We start from the raw sequence: 12,957 nt of genomic DNA, 5'->3' as shown, positions 1-12,957 counted from the left end.
TAGAAAGAAAAGAACTTATTTGGCAACTTAGAACCAACGCCAGCCAATACCCAGGTATCAATGAGATGACCTCTATCAAATGTATACTTAGATTAAAGAATCTTGAGAGATGAAAATTATTAATACTATTTTTTAACATATATTAGTCATATGGCCTCAGTTATATATATATATATATATATATATATATATATACAATTTCGTTACTATAAGGGCCTTTTTACATAACTGTATATATATTTATTTATGAAGAGTAAACAATAAAAATTTCTTAGCATACATATAATAATTTTTTAATCTACATATAATTACTTAATACTTATCTAATACTTTCTATATGGCATTTACAAAGGTTTTTAGTAGTTTTTAGTAGCTTTACTGTGTGCTTTATTGTTGGGTCCGTCATCGACGGCATTTATGTGTAATTTGAAAAACCTATTTGGTCATGATGAATTATTATTTACACCATTTATATCTTAACCATTTTTGGTTAATAGGGCATGTTTTCTAAGATTGCATATTTTTTTATTAATATTATACTTAGAATTATAACAACATGACTTTTCATTGTTGTTTTAATTGCTCATTATACTTCATTAATTCATTTATTTCCCTACATTTTACTTTATTTTATTTACCACATTTAATTCTTAAGAATTTTTAAGAACCCTTAAGAATTCCCACTTTTAAGAACTACTGCCCAAATATTATTGTTGCTTATTAATGCAACGTTTGGATGGATATCAAGTCTCCTCACAGTAAACGAGACTCATTACATATTAGTAGAGAGATTTTTTTCAGAGTGTGTTTGTGTTTTTAAATTTCATTTATTACAATTTAACTATACTTATTACCTTGATTGAATAATTGTTTGACTTACACGTGATATGTTTAAAAACATGCTTCTGCTAACTGTCAAGTGTTTTGTCCATCTCCCTAAGGCTGTCATACTATCAAGTATTATTGCTTGCATGTGCATTCTCAATATGGATGCCAGGATTCACTCGTGGGGTGAATTTTTTGACATCCATGCCTCCAACACTTAATAAGCTGGTTATAATTGGTGAACCAGTCATAATCCTCTATATTTTTTAACTGAAAAGTAGACCAAAACCTGAAGGGATCTGTATTTATTTCAATTAAAATGTAGACATTTATCAATATTTTTTTCAGCATTTTTTAACCACTGCATTTAAAAAAATATTTAGTCTGTTCAGTGAGACTGATGATAGCCTGTTCCAGAAACCGAAATGATAACATAAAAAAGCTGCTTCATATTGGGGCATGCTTTCCACCTCCCACACATAGACAATCAGCATGTAGGCTCAACTAAATAATAGAATTTCAAGAAAGGAAGTAGTTGTTGTTTACAAAAACAAACACAATACTTTTAAAGAGATAAATATGTCTTTTTTTTTTTTTTTTTTTTTTGGAGGAGCGGGGTAATCTGAGTTTTAAACATCTGATTCTCAATTCAAGAAGTGGAACTTTAACTTAATTATTCCAGGCTGATTACATTGTAAATTCAAACACAGGTCAAACGTCACTGTCAGTAATATTTCCAGGAGATGTGTCAAAAGCTTGATAAAAGTGAGTTTACCGTGGTGCTTGCTACAGGCTGCTGATGTTGAGTGTTAGCTTGCAGGTTCATGGATTGTTGCTAGGCTAATGACCACTAGGCCCTTACAAGCCTAACCATGCACTCCAGACCAATTTGGTCCAGAGTATCATGGACATCTCTAAGGGGGCATGTTAGTAGGGAAGTAACTAAGGATTTATTGGGGGGGGGCTAGTTAGGATAATACTTTTCTCATGGATGGCCTCTGTCCCTGAGGGACATGGGGGCCAGACTAGTTAAATTTACAATTTCCCATCCAGCTGTCAAGGTTTTGTTTGAATAGGGTCAGGGATATGTTCTGTTTTACATGGATGGGGAGCCTATTCCATAGTGCAGAGATCCTTTGGGACATCTATCTGGCTCTCCAGCATATTCTGTTTGTCACAAGTGAGGTTCAGCTACCTGAATCTAGCGCTGTTTGTTTTCTACATATATAACAGATCCATCAGGGCTGGGTCTGAGGAAACTCTGTAGGCCAGGCAAAGATCCCCTCTCAGCAGCCTGTAGGAAACTGAATACAGAGACATAGCCTTTAGGTGATCAGTTTATGAGATGGTATTTAAGCCCTGAATTCTGCTGGTGAGAAACTTTTGTGGGCTTTCCAACTTTTGAAAATGTCTGGTTAGATACATGCCAAAAGGGGCATTGTATTAAATTACTGGCCTTATAAGGGCCAAGTAGAGTGGTACTATAACTGGCTTGGACCTGGATGCCATATACTTACCTACAAGTTGGGTGACATAGAATGATTTTCTTACTATCTTAGCTACACCTTTGTCCAATATCCTGCAGAGAAACTGAATTGCTGATGCTATTGAACAGGTGCTTTGTGTTAACATTTCATAAAGTGTACCTTTTTCATGTATATGATTACAAAAACAGCACTCCAGTAATGTAAAGTTTTAAAGTGGGCTCTTGTTTTGGTAAAATTTGGAGTCCTCTTAAAGGGGTAGTGATTTGTGCATGTGTTTTTCTTTGATGATGCAACAAAAAGGCACAAAACCAAAACTAGGATGGCAGACAAAAAGTTCTTAGCCATGGAGACACCCTTGTATAACATCATCACTAAAAATAAAAGCATTGTTTTGTTGTGTATTTTCTGTTTGTATACAGTCACTGTCATTAACCAGTTATACTTAATTGTTTGAGATCAGTAGAATAAAGTTATTTGGCTTTTGCTTCCTGGCTGGAGTGCATCATATGGACATAATTGGAAGGCATTGCTCAATCTATGTTTGATTATCCGAACAGTTTGATTATCTGAATTACCCTAGGTCCCAATTAGTTGGGATAATCGACTCTCTACTGTATCAGCTTTTTATCCACTTAGAATTAGGTGTGGAAAATATAGGTATTGTTTCATTTTAAACACGCCTATTCAACGTAAATAAGATTAACAGGTCCGTCCAGATTTCTGCCTCATATTTTTGGTGTGTTCCTCCCAAATTCTGTACCTTTCTGGCATTTGTTTCATTTTAAACCAGCCTATTCAACGTAAATAAGATTAACAGGTCCGTCCAGATTTCTGCCTCATATGTTTGGTGTGTTCCTCCTAAAATCTGTACCTTTCTGGCAAACCGCTGAGGATTGAAGTCATTAAATAATGACAAACATTTGAGTTTAAGACTACATCCTTCAGAAAATTCATGCTAGTGCAAAACCTATTTTTCTAAGTTTGTAAGCGCAATATTTAAAATCAGTCCCTATTTGTCCCCCCATCATTTTAGGCTTTGTCCAGATTTTTTTGCTCTAGGAGCACACACACACACACACACACACTGATTGGGTCAAACTAAATCTTGTTGCTTTGGAACACTACCTGGATTTACTGATTTTTGGAAATGATTGTGACTTGAGTTTATCAGCAGGTGTTAAGACTACTAGTGCACTGTGTTTCTGTTTTTTTTTTCCCCTATATCTGTATAAGGGATCTTGTGACTATGGGCGGGGACGTCCGCCCCACGCATAAAAAAGTGGGCTCTAACAATCGCAGCTGCACAAACAGTAGGTCGTGTTCTGGGTGATCACAAGTAAGGACTGAAGCCAGGGCAGCTTGGCCACTTTGAAGGGGGACACGACACCAAGACTGTCAGTTTCATCGTAAAAGAGCACGTAGGTACTCGTAACGTTATGCAACTTCTCGCTTCTTAAATGTACAGTAATGAATGATGCAGTTCAGCCCTGTGCCTCACCCTTTATTTAAGAAAATGCTGGTAGAAGTTAACAGTCCTGTACTGGACGGAGGGCTCTCTGTGGGTGCGATATAGACATCAGTTCAGGTACAGTATACACCTAAATCTTTTTCGCCACAACCGAGATACAGCTCCTCACCCTTCCCGTCAACATTGGGATGGTGTCAACGTTCATAATTTACTGTAAGTAACACGATGGTTGTGGCCGTAGTGAGTTTCGCCCTTTCAGTTAGCCTTGTTTATAAAGATTCGGTGAAGGGTAGCTGTTTCACGTTGTCTTCGTAATATTAGTACTCCGTTTTGGCTTCTCTCTATTATCGGAGTGATGTTTGTTCTTTGGTTCTGGATGTGTAGCTTTGAGCTCACCTCTTAGTACCACCTGGGGTTGTCACCTTTTCAAATGGCCAAAGTGGGACATTTTTGGTACAAACATCAGATTTTACAGGCCGACACATACCCACGGTCAGTACAAAGGTTAGAACTTACTTTTTTGCCTAAATAAAAGCTTATTCTTGTAGCATTTTAGTTGCTTATTCTGTTTCTTATAACATTTAGGTATTTTCGATACAGAATTACTGTTTTATGCAACTATTACATAAAATATAGGAAATAATTTCGTCCTAAAATCTCAGGACATTTACCATTTTTACAATTTTTTTTGTCAGGACACAAGTGCCCAAAGAGGGACTGTCCCTCGCAAAGTGGGACAGGTGGTAACCCTAGTACCACCGTCGCTTAGCTGTCAACCATTTATCCCCAGATTTAGCATCAACGCAAAAATAATTAGGGAAAGCAGGCCCTGACGCTTTTAAAACAAATATTTACTGGTGTTATTGACTTAGGTAAAAACGCGAGTTAATACGTATTTTCTTAAGAAAAGAAGTTTATAATAACCAGCCAAGATTCGGAACAGTTGAGAAGTGTGCCGCAGTGATGCATTTCTCGTTGCTGTTACGTACTGTTTGCGTTTCTGGTGCTTTTGCACTCTACGAGGGTACAAAACAAAAAGTGGCTTCTGAGTTCTGACCCATCTCAGAAATGGGCTCGGCGGGACTGGCTGGGTTCTGGACAAATGTAAACACGCAAGCGAGTGGAGAATGCTGTAAGGATCAGTGTACTGCATGTACTGTCTTCTTAAGCTAGCAGCAGCTAAAGCAAAAGGGACTGAGATCTACTTACTCATGTACTTATTTAACTGGGTTAGTGTGATGGTCCAAGGACGTTTTTTAGACAAGACCCGGGACAATGTGGAAAGTACAATCAGTATGTATATATATATATATATATATATATATATGTGTGTGTGTGTGTGTGTGTGTGTGTGTGTATACAAAAATTATATACTAAGTAAGACAATTATATATACAGTAAGTAAGGCAAATATTTGCTAAGTATTGAGTACAATGCTAATTGATAATGCATTGAAGAAAAATCAAATCAGATGATGTAGAAGTACAGTTAGGGTTGCTACCTTTTCAAATGTCCAAAGTGGGACATTTTTGCTACAAACGTCAGATTTTGCAGGCTGAAACATACGCATGGCCAGTACAAAGGACAGAACTTCATTTTTTGCCTAAATAAAAGCTTATTCTTGTAGCATTTTAGTTGCTTATTCTATTTCTTATAACATTTAGCTGTTTCAAGTACAGAATAACTGTTTTATACAACTATTGCATAAAATATAGGAAATAATTTTGTCCTAAAATTTGCCATTTTTATTATTTTTTTGCAGGACACAACTGCCCAAAGAGGGACTGTCCCTCGCAAAGTGGGACAGGTGGTAACCCTAAGAGAAATCAGAGTTAAAAATTATAATATAAAGCAAATAGAAGTAGAACATTAAACAAATGAAAATGCTGTAGAAGGCATATTTAATTTAAAATCAGAAATTATTTAGTGAATGGCATGGGGCTTACAAACACTGTAGTCATGACTTGAATATCTCTGTCTTAAGGAGGTACTGACCAAGTATGGCCTACTGTTGCCCTCTACATATCTACCCTCAGGTTGCTGGAGGTTTTAAGGATGCAGATTCAGTCCCCAGGTGACTGTTTTTTTGCTTACCAAGCCTGGGTGTTTGAGAGTGTCCTCATTGCTTACCAGTTTTATGAGGTCTCCTAAACCTGATTATTTGAGCTAGCATATCAGCTTTTATTCTTATAATCTTTTTGCTAAAATTGTTTACTTTTTTGATATTTTAATCGCTGACAAATGCAATATCTTACCTTATTTTTAGGTGATTATATCTTCATCTAATTGTATTCAGTGCTTAGGCTGATGCATATAAATCAGTGATGGCGAACCTATGACATGCATGTCAAAGGCAACACACCAGTGTTCACCAACTCCTTCACTCAACGCGTTCTGGAATTCATAAATTCCAGTGCCCTGGATCAACTTATCCACATACCCACCAGGGGCAACAGTATCCTAGACCTAGTCATTACCAGCATGAGTGACCAGTGTTCCACACCTGAAGTCAACTCCTCGTTGGTCAGATCTGACCATAAGCTAATCACTCTCGATATCCACATCCCGCCCCCACCTACCATTAAGGAAACCATGGTAAAAACTTTCTCCAAAGCTAACTTCATGCTTCTTAAGACAGAAGTGGTGAACTTCATGACACCCATGCAGATGGACAGTACAGTTACGACTGCTGAATCCTATACAAATGGACTCTATAAGCACTTACACGAGTGCATGGATCATGCTATCCCAAAGAGAACCAAGACGCTATCCTCCAAAAAAGGAAGCCAATCTGGAGGTCCCCTGCCATAAACAAACTTTACAACAGAAGGAAGAAACTGATGCAAAAGAGAGTAAAATCTCATGAGTGGAGGAGCTCCCTGGTCAGCCTCAGTAAGAAGCTGAGATCCCTTATGAGATCCTTCAAAGCTAGCTTATGAAACCAAAATCACCACTGATTCTAAGGGCAAGCACAAATCATTCTATAGCCATGTCAAGAATCTCAATGGCAACACCCAGATCTGCTCTGAGTTACAGCACAATGTCATGAAAATTACAAAACCAACTGATATTGCCTACATCGTGGCAGATAGGTTCGGTGCTAACTTTACCCCCCTCTCACTCCCTAAAGGGCCCATATCTATACAGGAAGAATGCAGAGTCCCTGTAATCACATCTATCCAGGTAAAAGCTGCACTCTCTAAAACCAAAAACATAGCATCCATGGTACTGGACAGCATTCCAGGCTGGGTTCTACACAAACTTCAGAATGAACTGGCTCCCCACCTAAGCACCATGTTCAATCATAGTCTCACATCAGGCTTTGTGCCCACTGAATGGCACACAGCAACAGTTATCCCACTCCACAAAGGGGGAGTCACCACTGATCCTGGGAACTATCACCCTATTAGCCTGACGAGCCTGGTCTGCAAGGCCATGGAACGTATCATCATGGAACTCATAAACAAAGACATTGGTAACCTCCAAACTCTGGACCCCACCCAGTTCGGGTTTGTGAAAGGCAGATCATGCCTTCTGAATGTGATCTTCTTCTTTGAGGCAGTCACCAAAGCCGTAGATGAGTGTAAGGTGGTCCACACAGCCTATCTTGATGTCGCCAAGACTTTCGGCACCATCCCCCATTCTGGAATTACTCACTAAACTAGGTATAAATCCCTACATCACAAGATGGGTTGCCAACTGGCTCACTGACAGAACCCACACTGTAAAAGTTGCAGACTCCAAATCTGACATCAAACCAGGGACAAGTGGAGTACCACAGGGTTCAGTCCTGGGACCTCTCCTGTTTAGTATCTACTTCTCTGAAGTACAGGCTAACACAGAAGGCCTCTGGCTAATAAAGTTTGCATATGACTGTAAACTAGGAGCCATAGTCTAGTCCCCAAATGATGTGGACATTCTACAGAAGGGCCTGAGTGAGACAGATGCCTGTTGTCAGAGGCATGGCCTCAAGCTCAATGCCAAAAAGTGCACTGTCGTCCCCTTTGGTAAAAACTCTGTACCCATGAACTACCACATAAACGGCAGTCTGCTTAATGCTGAATGTGTGATAAGAGACCTCAGGACCCAGGTGGACAGTAGTCTCTCTTTTGATAATCACATCGCCACAGTAGTCAGGAAATCCTTCTATGTGGCACACCTCTTCACAAAAGTGTTCTCATCCAGGAAAAAAGAGGTCATTGTTCCCCTCTGCTTGACACTCATTAGACCCATTATATAGTACAATTCCCGTTTTGGAATGTACCTCACAACACATCTACAGCAGCTGGAAAGGCCACAGAAGTACCTCACAAATAGGATTACTGGCTTCAAACAGATGCCCTACACTGACCATCTCAAAAAACTCCAGCTTTACTCTATAGCATTTCGTCTACTCCGAGGAGATCTTTGACTAGCATATAAAGCTATGTCAAACCCAGAGCTGCTGGACATGCTGCACCTAAAGAAATCCAAATCCCTCCGAGCTACACGCTCTAGGGACATAAACCTTGTCACCACAATAAACAGGACATGCTGGAGGGATAGATTCCTGTCCCAGAGACTTCCTATACTCTGGAACAAGCTACCCATCTATGTCAAGCAAAGGTCCTCATTAGCACTCTTCAAGAAAAATCTTGAGTGGATGGGAAATAGGAAATACACTCCAGGGAATCACTTCTGTGGCTCTGCTCGACAGGGTCACAGGAAATTAACTTTCTTCTGTGGCGTAAGCCAGGGAACCTTGTTGGCTAGGCTTACTTAGCCTAGTGCCTACCTATGAACCCCTAAGTTACCAAAGAAACTGAATGAGCAAAAATATAAGAAATATATGACTTTACACTTATTTATTAAAGCTAAGCAACAAAAAACTCATAAATTGATGTTAATCAAATCAAATGCAATGTGTTCCATATTTATTTCAGTTCAATTCAAAATTACTATTAAAAGTTGGGTAATTTTGTGGTGCACTATTTTAAGCCCAATTATTAGTGCACATATTGTTTTCTCTATTGTAAGTAACTGATTTTTCTTTTACTTTCATAATACGCAGAAGCACACACAACTGGACTGTATTTTTTAAAATAAATGAATATGTAAAGAATTGTTTCTCTTTTGTTCGGGGGGGGGGGGGGGTGACACACCAGCAGAGTCAAGATAGGCATTTTCTGAATTTTTGACACGTTGAGCCTAAAAGGTTCCTCATCGCTGATCTAAATAATTTTGAATTTGAAATATACCTTTTATTTATTTATTTATTTTACATTTGTTGACCAGGCTAGTCCAACTGGATATATGTCCATTTTCAGCAGAGGCCTGGGGAGAAAAGCTACAACAGTAAACGTAGACTATACATTATAGTTATACATGTAAGATACAAGTACTGAATTCATTAGAAAATACACAAGATTGACCTGTACAGTGACGTAATGTCTGACATTTTAAAACATACACAGTTCATGGGCTATCAGAAACATTCAAAGATAGTACGGCATAAAGTATTCTTCAACCTAGGGATATAGGCGAGAGTTAGTCAGGGGAAGTACAGGGACATAGCCAGCGTGTTTTGAAGTACTGTTTAAGGTTATTTTTGAATAGGGTTATGGAGGAAATCAAAGTAAGATCAGTAAGCAGTGAGTTCCAGGTTTTGCCAATGGAGTTGGAGAGCAAGGATTCACCGTCTGTGTTATTGGTTTTAGCTATTTGTACTAGAAGCCTGTTGGATGAGCATAGGGTCTTAAGGTTGTTGTATGGGGTGATAAGGTTCTTAACTATGGAAGTGTTTTCAGGTTGGCAGAGTATTTTTTGTGCAATTATAATTTGATTGTATTGTAGTTAGTTGGGCAATTCTAAACATCCTAACTGGCTCAAGTTATGACAGTGGTGAGTTCTGTATGTGGCTCCTGTGGCAAATCTAGCAATGTTATTATAGGCGCTTGCCAGTTTCTTAAGGTCGTTTTTACTCAAGTTTATAAGAGAGTAAATCGGTACAGGCAATAACAGTCCTAGCTAGAGGTGTAAGGAAGGGCTTAATCCTGTATTGTGAGCCATGTTTTTATTGACTGTTTTTATAGTATGGTTAATATGTAGAGCAAATTTCAGGTTATCAAACAATACCCCTAATAGTTTGGTGGAGGGATCAGGAGATGTGATGGTGCCATTGTTTGACTTAACAGTAAAGGTAAGCAGGAAGGACCTATGGGTAGGAGAGAATAGTAGTAATTTTGTTTTTTTAGGATTCAATATGAGTCAATGGTTAAGGAACCAGTTTTCAACTATGTTGAACACTGTTTGGGTTGGGGTCTGTAGATCAGAGGGGGAAGTAACTGAGCAAATTAATGTGGAATCGTCTGCATATTGTATGCAGGTAACATGTGGAATGACTAAGTGCAGGTCATTAATAAAGATTAAAAATAGGAGAGGTCCTAATATGGAACCTTGTGGAACATCAAGGGTAATGGGAAGATGGCTTGATATCTTGGTTTGCCAAAGGACAGCCTGTTGTCTATCATTTATACTAATACTAATAACCCAGTCTCTCATATTAATCTCCATGGCTTTACTCAGACTATAAATACCTCCACTAGAATTAATAAACCTAACAACAAAGAAAGTATACTAGATTGGATTCTTGTTAATAAACCACAGCTACAATACCAAACCGGCACTTTGCCAGATGACATTAGCGACCACAACTTAACCTATATCATAAGAAAGAAGAATATTGCTACTAATGCCCCTACCATCCGAACCTCTCGTAGTACTAAAAATTTTAACCCCATCCTATTTAACAATGAACTAAATGCCTGTAACTGGATACCTCTACAAATTCTTCCTCTAGAAGAAGCAGTTCAATATTTTAACACCACATTCCTATCCATCCTAGATAATCATGCACCAAAAAGAACTATCAGAGTCAAAACTAAACCCGCCCCCTGGCTATCTAAGGAAACAAGGCACAAAATGTTACTCAGAAACAAATCCTGGATAAAATGGAGAACTAGTAAATCTCCCTCTGATCAACAGACCTTCAGACACTTAAGAAATAGTACTAAAAAAGCTATTATCTCGGACAAAAAAAACTACTATAGTAACCTCCAACAAGTTAATCATAATAATCCCCAAAGATTTTGGACAACCTTGAATAGACTTCTTCACCCCGGACAAACTACCACCCCCTCTCCCTCTGGATCCGAAAAAAATTCTTCCCATGAAACTGCCAATGCTTTCAACTCCTTCTTCACTAATACTATCAATTCTCTGGCCTCTCACCTTTCCTTTGACAATTCTAGCATCCCTGCTCAAGCAGCTTCTATTCAACCTACCTTCACTCTACAACCTATCTCTACCACCTTCATCCAAAAATGCATCCAAAAACTTAAACCATGTACCCCATCAGCTGACCAACTTCCATCTGAATACCTCCAAAAAGCAGCTAAGGTTATAGCCTATCCCATATCCATCCTCATCAATAGAACTATTAATGAAGGTTCCATACCTGACATCTGGAAGATCTCACACATTATACCCCTACATAAAGGAGGTAACTCCAATGAATACTCTAATTACAGGCCTATAGCACTCTTATCTCCCCTAGCAAAAATCATGGAAAAATGTGTTCACTACCAACTAATGAACTACTTAACTAAAAATAACATTCTAACTCCCTGTCAACACGGCTTCAGGCCTTTTCACAGTACTACCACTGCTCTTCTTTCCTTTACTGACTTCATAAACACAAACCGCAATAATAACATTCTTTCTTCTGCACTCTTTATTGACCTGTCCAAAGCCTTTGACATGGTTAACCACCCCCTCCTTATAAAAATCCTAGAATCTCTTGCTTTAGAACCTAAGGCTATCCTTTGGTTTACTTCCTATCTCACTAACAGGAAACAGGCAGTCCTCTGGGAAAACAAACTCTCCTCTCTCCTTCCAATTTCTCTCAGTGTCCCACAAGGCTCTATTCTTGGACCTCTCCTCTTCTCCCTTTTTATAAATGACCTACAAGCAGCTATTCCACAAGCTACATGCATACAATATGCCGATGACTCCACTCTTATTTGCTCAGCTAAAGACATTCCAGAGCTACAAACTATTACTCAAAATGTATTCCACACAGTAGAAGCATGGTTCTTAAAGCGCTGCCTACTCTTAAATGCTAAAAAAACAAATCTCCTCCTCTTTAAACCTACTACTAGGTCCCCCACTTTAGATTTCTCCATCTCATCTATTAATGGCACCCTCATATCAGCTGACTCCACTACCAAACTGCTAGGAGTCATGATTGACAATAACCTTACCTATGATTGTCACATCAATAATACCATTAAAACTGAAAACAGAAAACTGGGCTCCCTTTACAGAATTAGAACATTCTTAACCCCGGCAGCCAAAGCTACTCTTGCCCACTCTCACCTTATTTCAACTCTTCTCTATGCCTCACCAATTTACACTAACCTGAAGAAAAACAATCTCTCAAAATTGGCTAACACATATAATAGTATTGCTAGATTTGTGACTGGCAATCAATTTAGAACTCACCACTGCCTGAACCTTCAGCAACTTCACTGGCTAGAATTAGAAAATATGTTGCTTCTTTCCCAACTTTCCTTTGTCCAAAGAGCTCTCTATCAACCTAATAACACTGCTGCACTTTCCAAACTTCTGACCCCCTACTCTAACCTGAACTCACTTCGTTCCTCCAGTAAACTACTAGTAACTTTAACTAAATCCAACAACCTTGCTGGTGACTCCCTTTTCTCTAACGCCCTTGGTAAACACTGGAATCAACTTCCCACTGAACTTACTTCTATTCTAACTCCTATTCTGTTCAAACAAAAACTCAGAACTTACCTTAAAAATCAATGGTTATGTCCCTGCTGTAACCCCGACTAGATCTCCCTATAATCCCCTCTACTCCTCCCTCTCCCTCTCCTTCTTCCTTCTTTTCTTCTACAAGCTTTACTACCATCACTTTATAAGTGCTAGCTCTCTAATATCCTTCTCCTCCTTTAGGTGCATTTCTTTTTACTGAAAGTATAGATTTTTCTGATCTACTCACTCTTTTTATTCTGTATATTTCTCTTTTCTCTTTTACTCTCCTTATATAACCTTCCTATAAAATAATGTGAAATAAGTTTAATTTTTATTTTATTGTGTGAGAATGATGAATCCTAT

General features: G+C 38.5%; 1 protein-coding gene across 1 annotated transcript in view; it reads left to right on the top strand.

Annotated features, from left to right (window-relative positions):
- Positions 1-3,591: 3,591 nt before the first annotated feature.
- Positions 3,592-12,957, top strand: part of LOC122790553 (von Willebrand factor A domain-containing protein 5A-like) — a 384,622-nt gene continuing 375,256 nt past the window's right edge. The window contains exon 1 of the mRNA XM_044058101.1: positions 3,592-3,734. The gene's annotated coding sequence lies outside the window, so the exon portion shown is untranslated. The remainder of the gene's footprint in view (positions 3,735-12,957) is intronic.

This window comes from Protopterus annectens, chromosome 16.part0 (assembly GCF_019279795.1).
Source record: "Protopterus annectens isolate FY-2018-M chromosome 16.part0, PAN1.0, whole genome shotgun sequence".
Lineage (NCBI taxonomy): Eukaryota > Metazoa > Chordata > Ceratodontiformes > Protopteridae > Protopterus > Protopterus annectens.
This window is presented reverse-complemented; position numbering and strand designations above follow the sequence as displayed.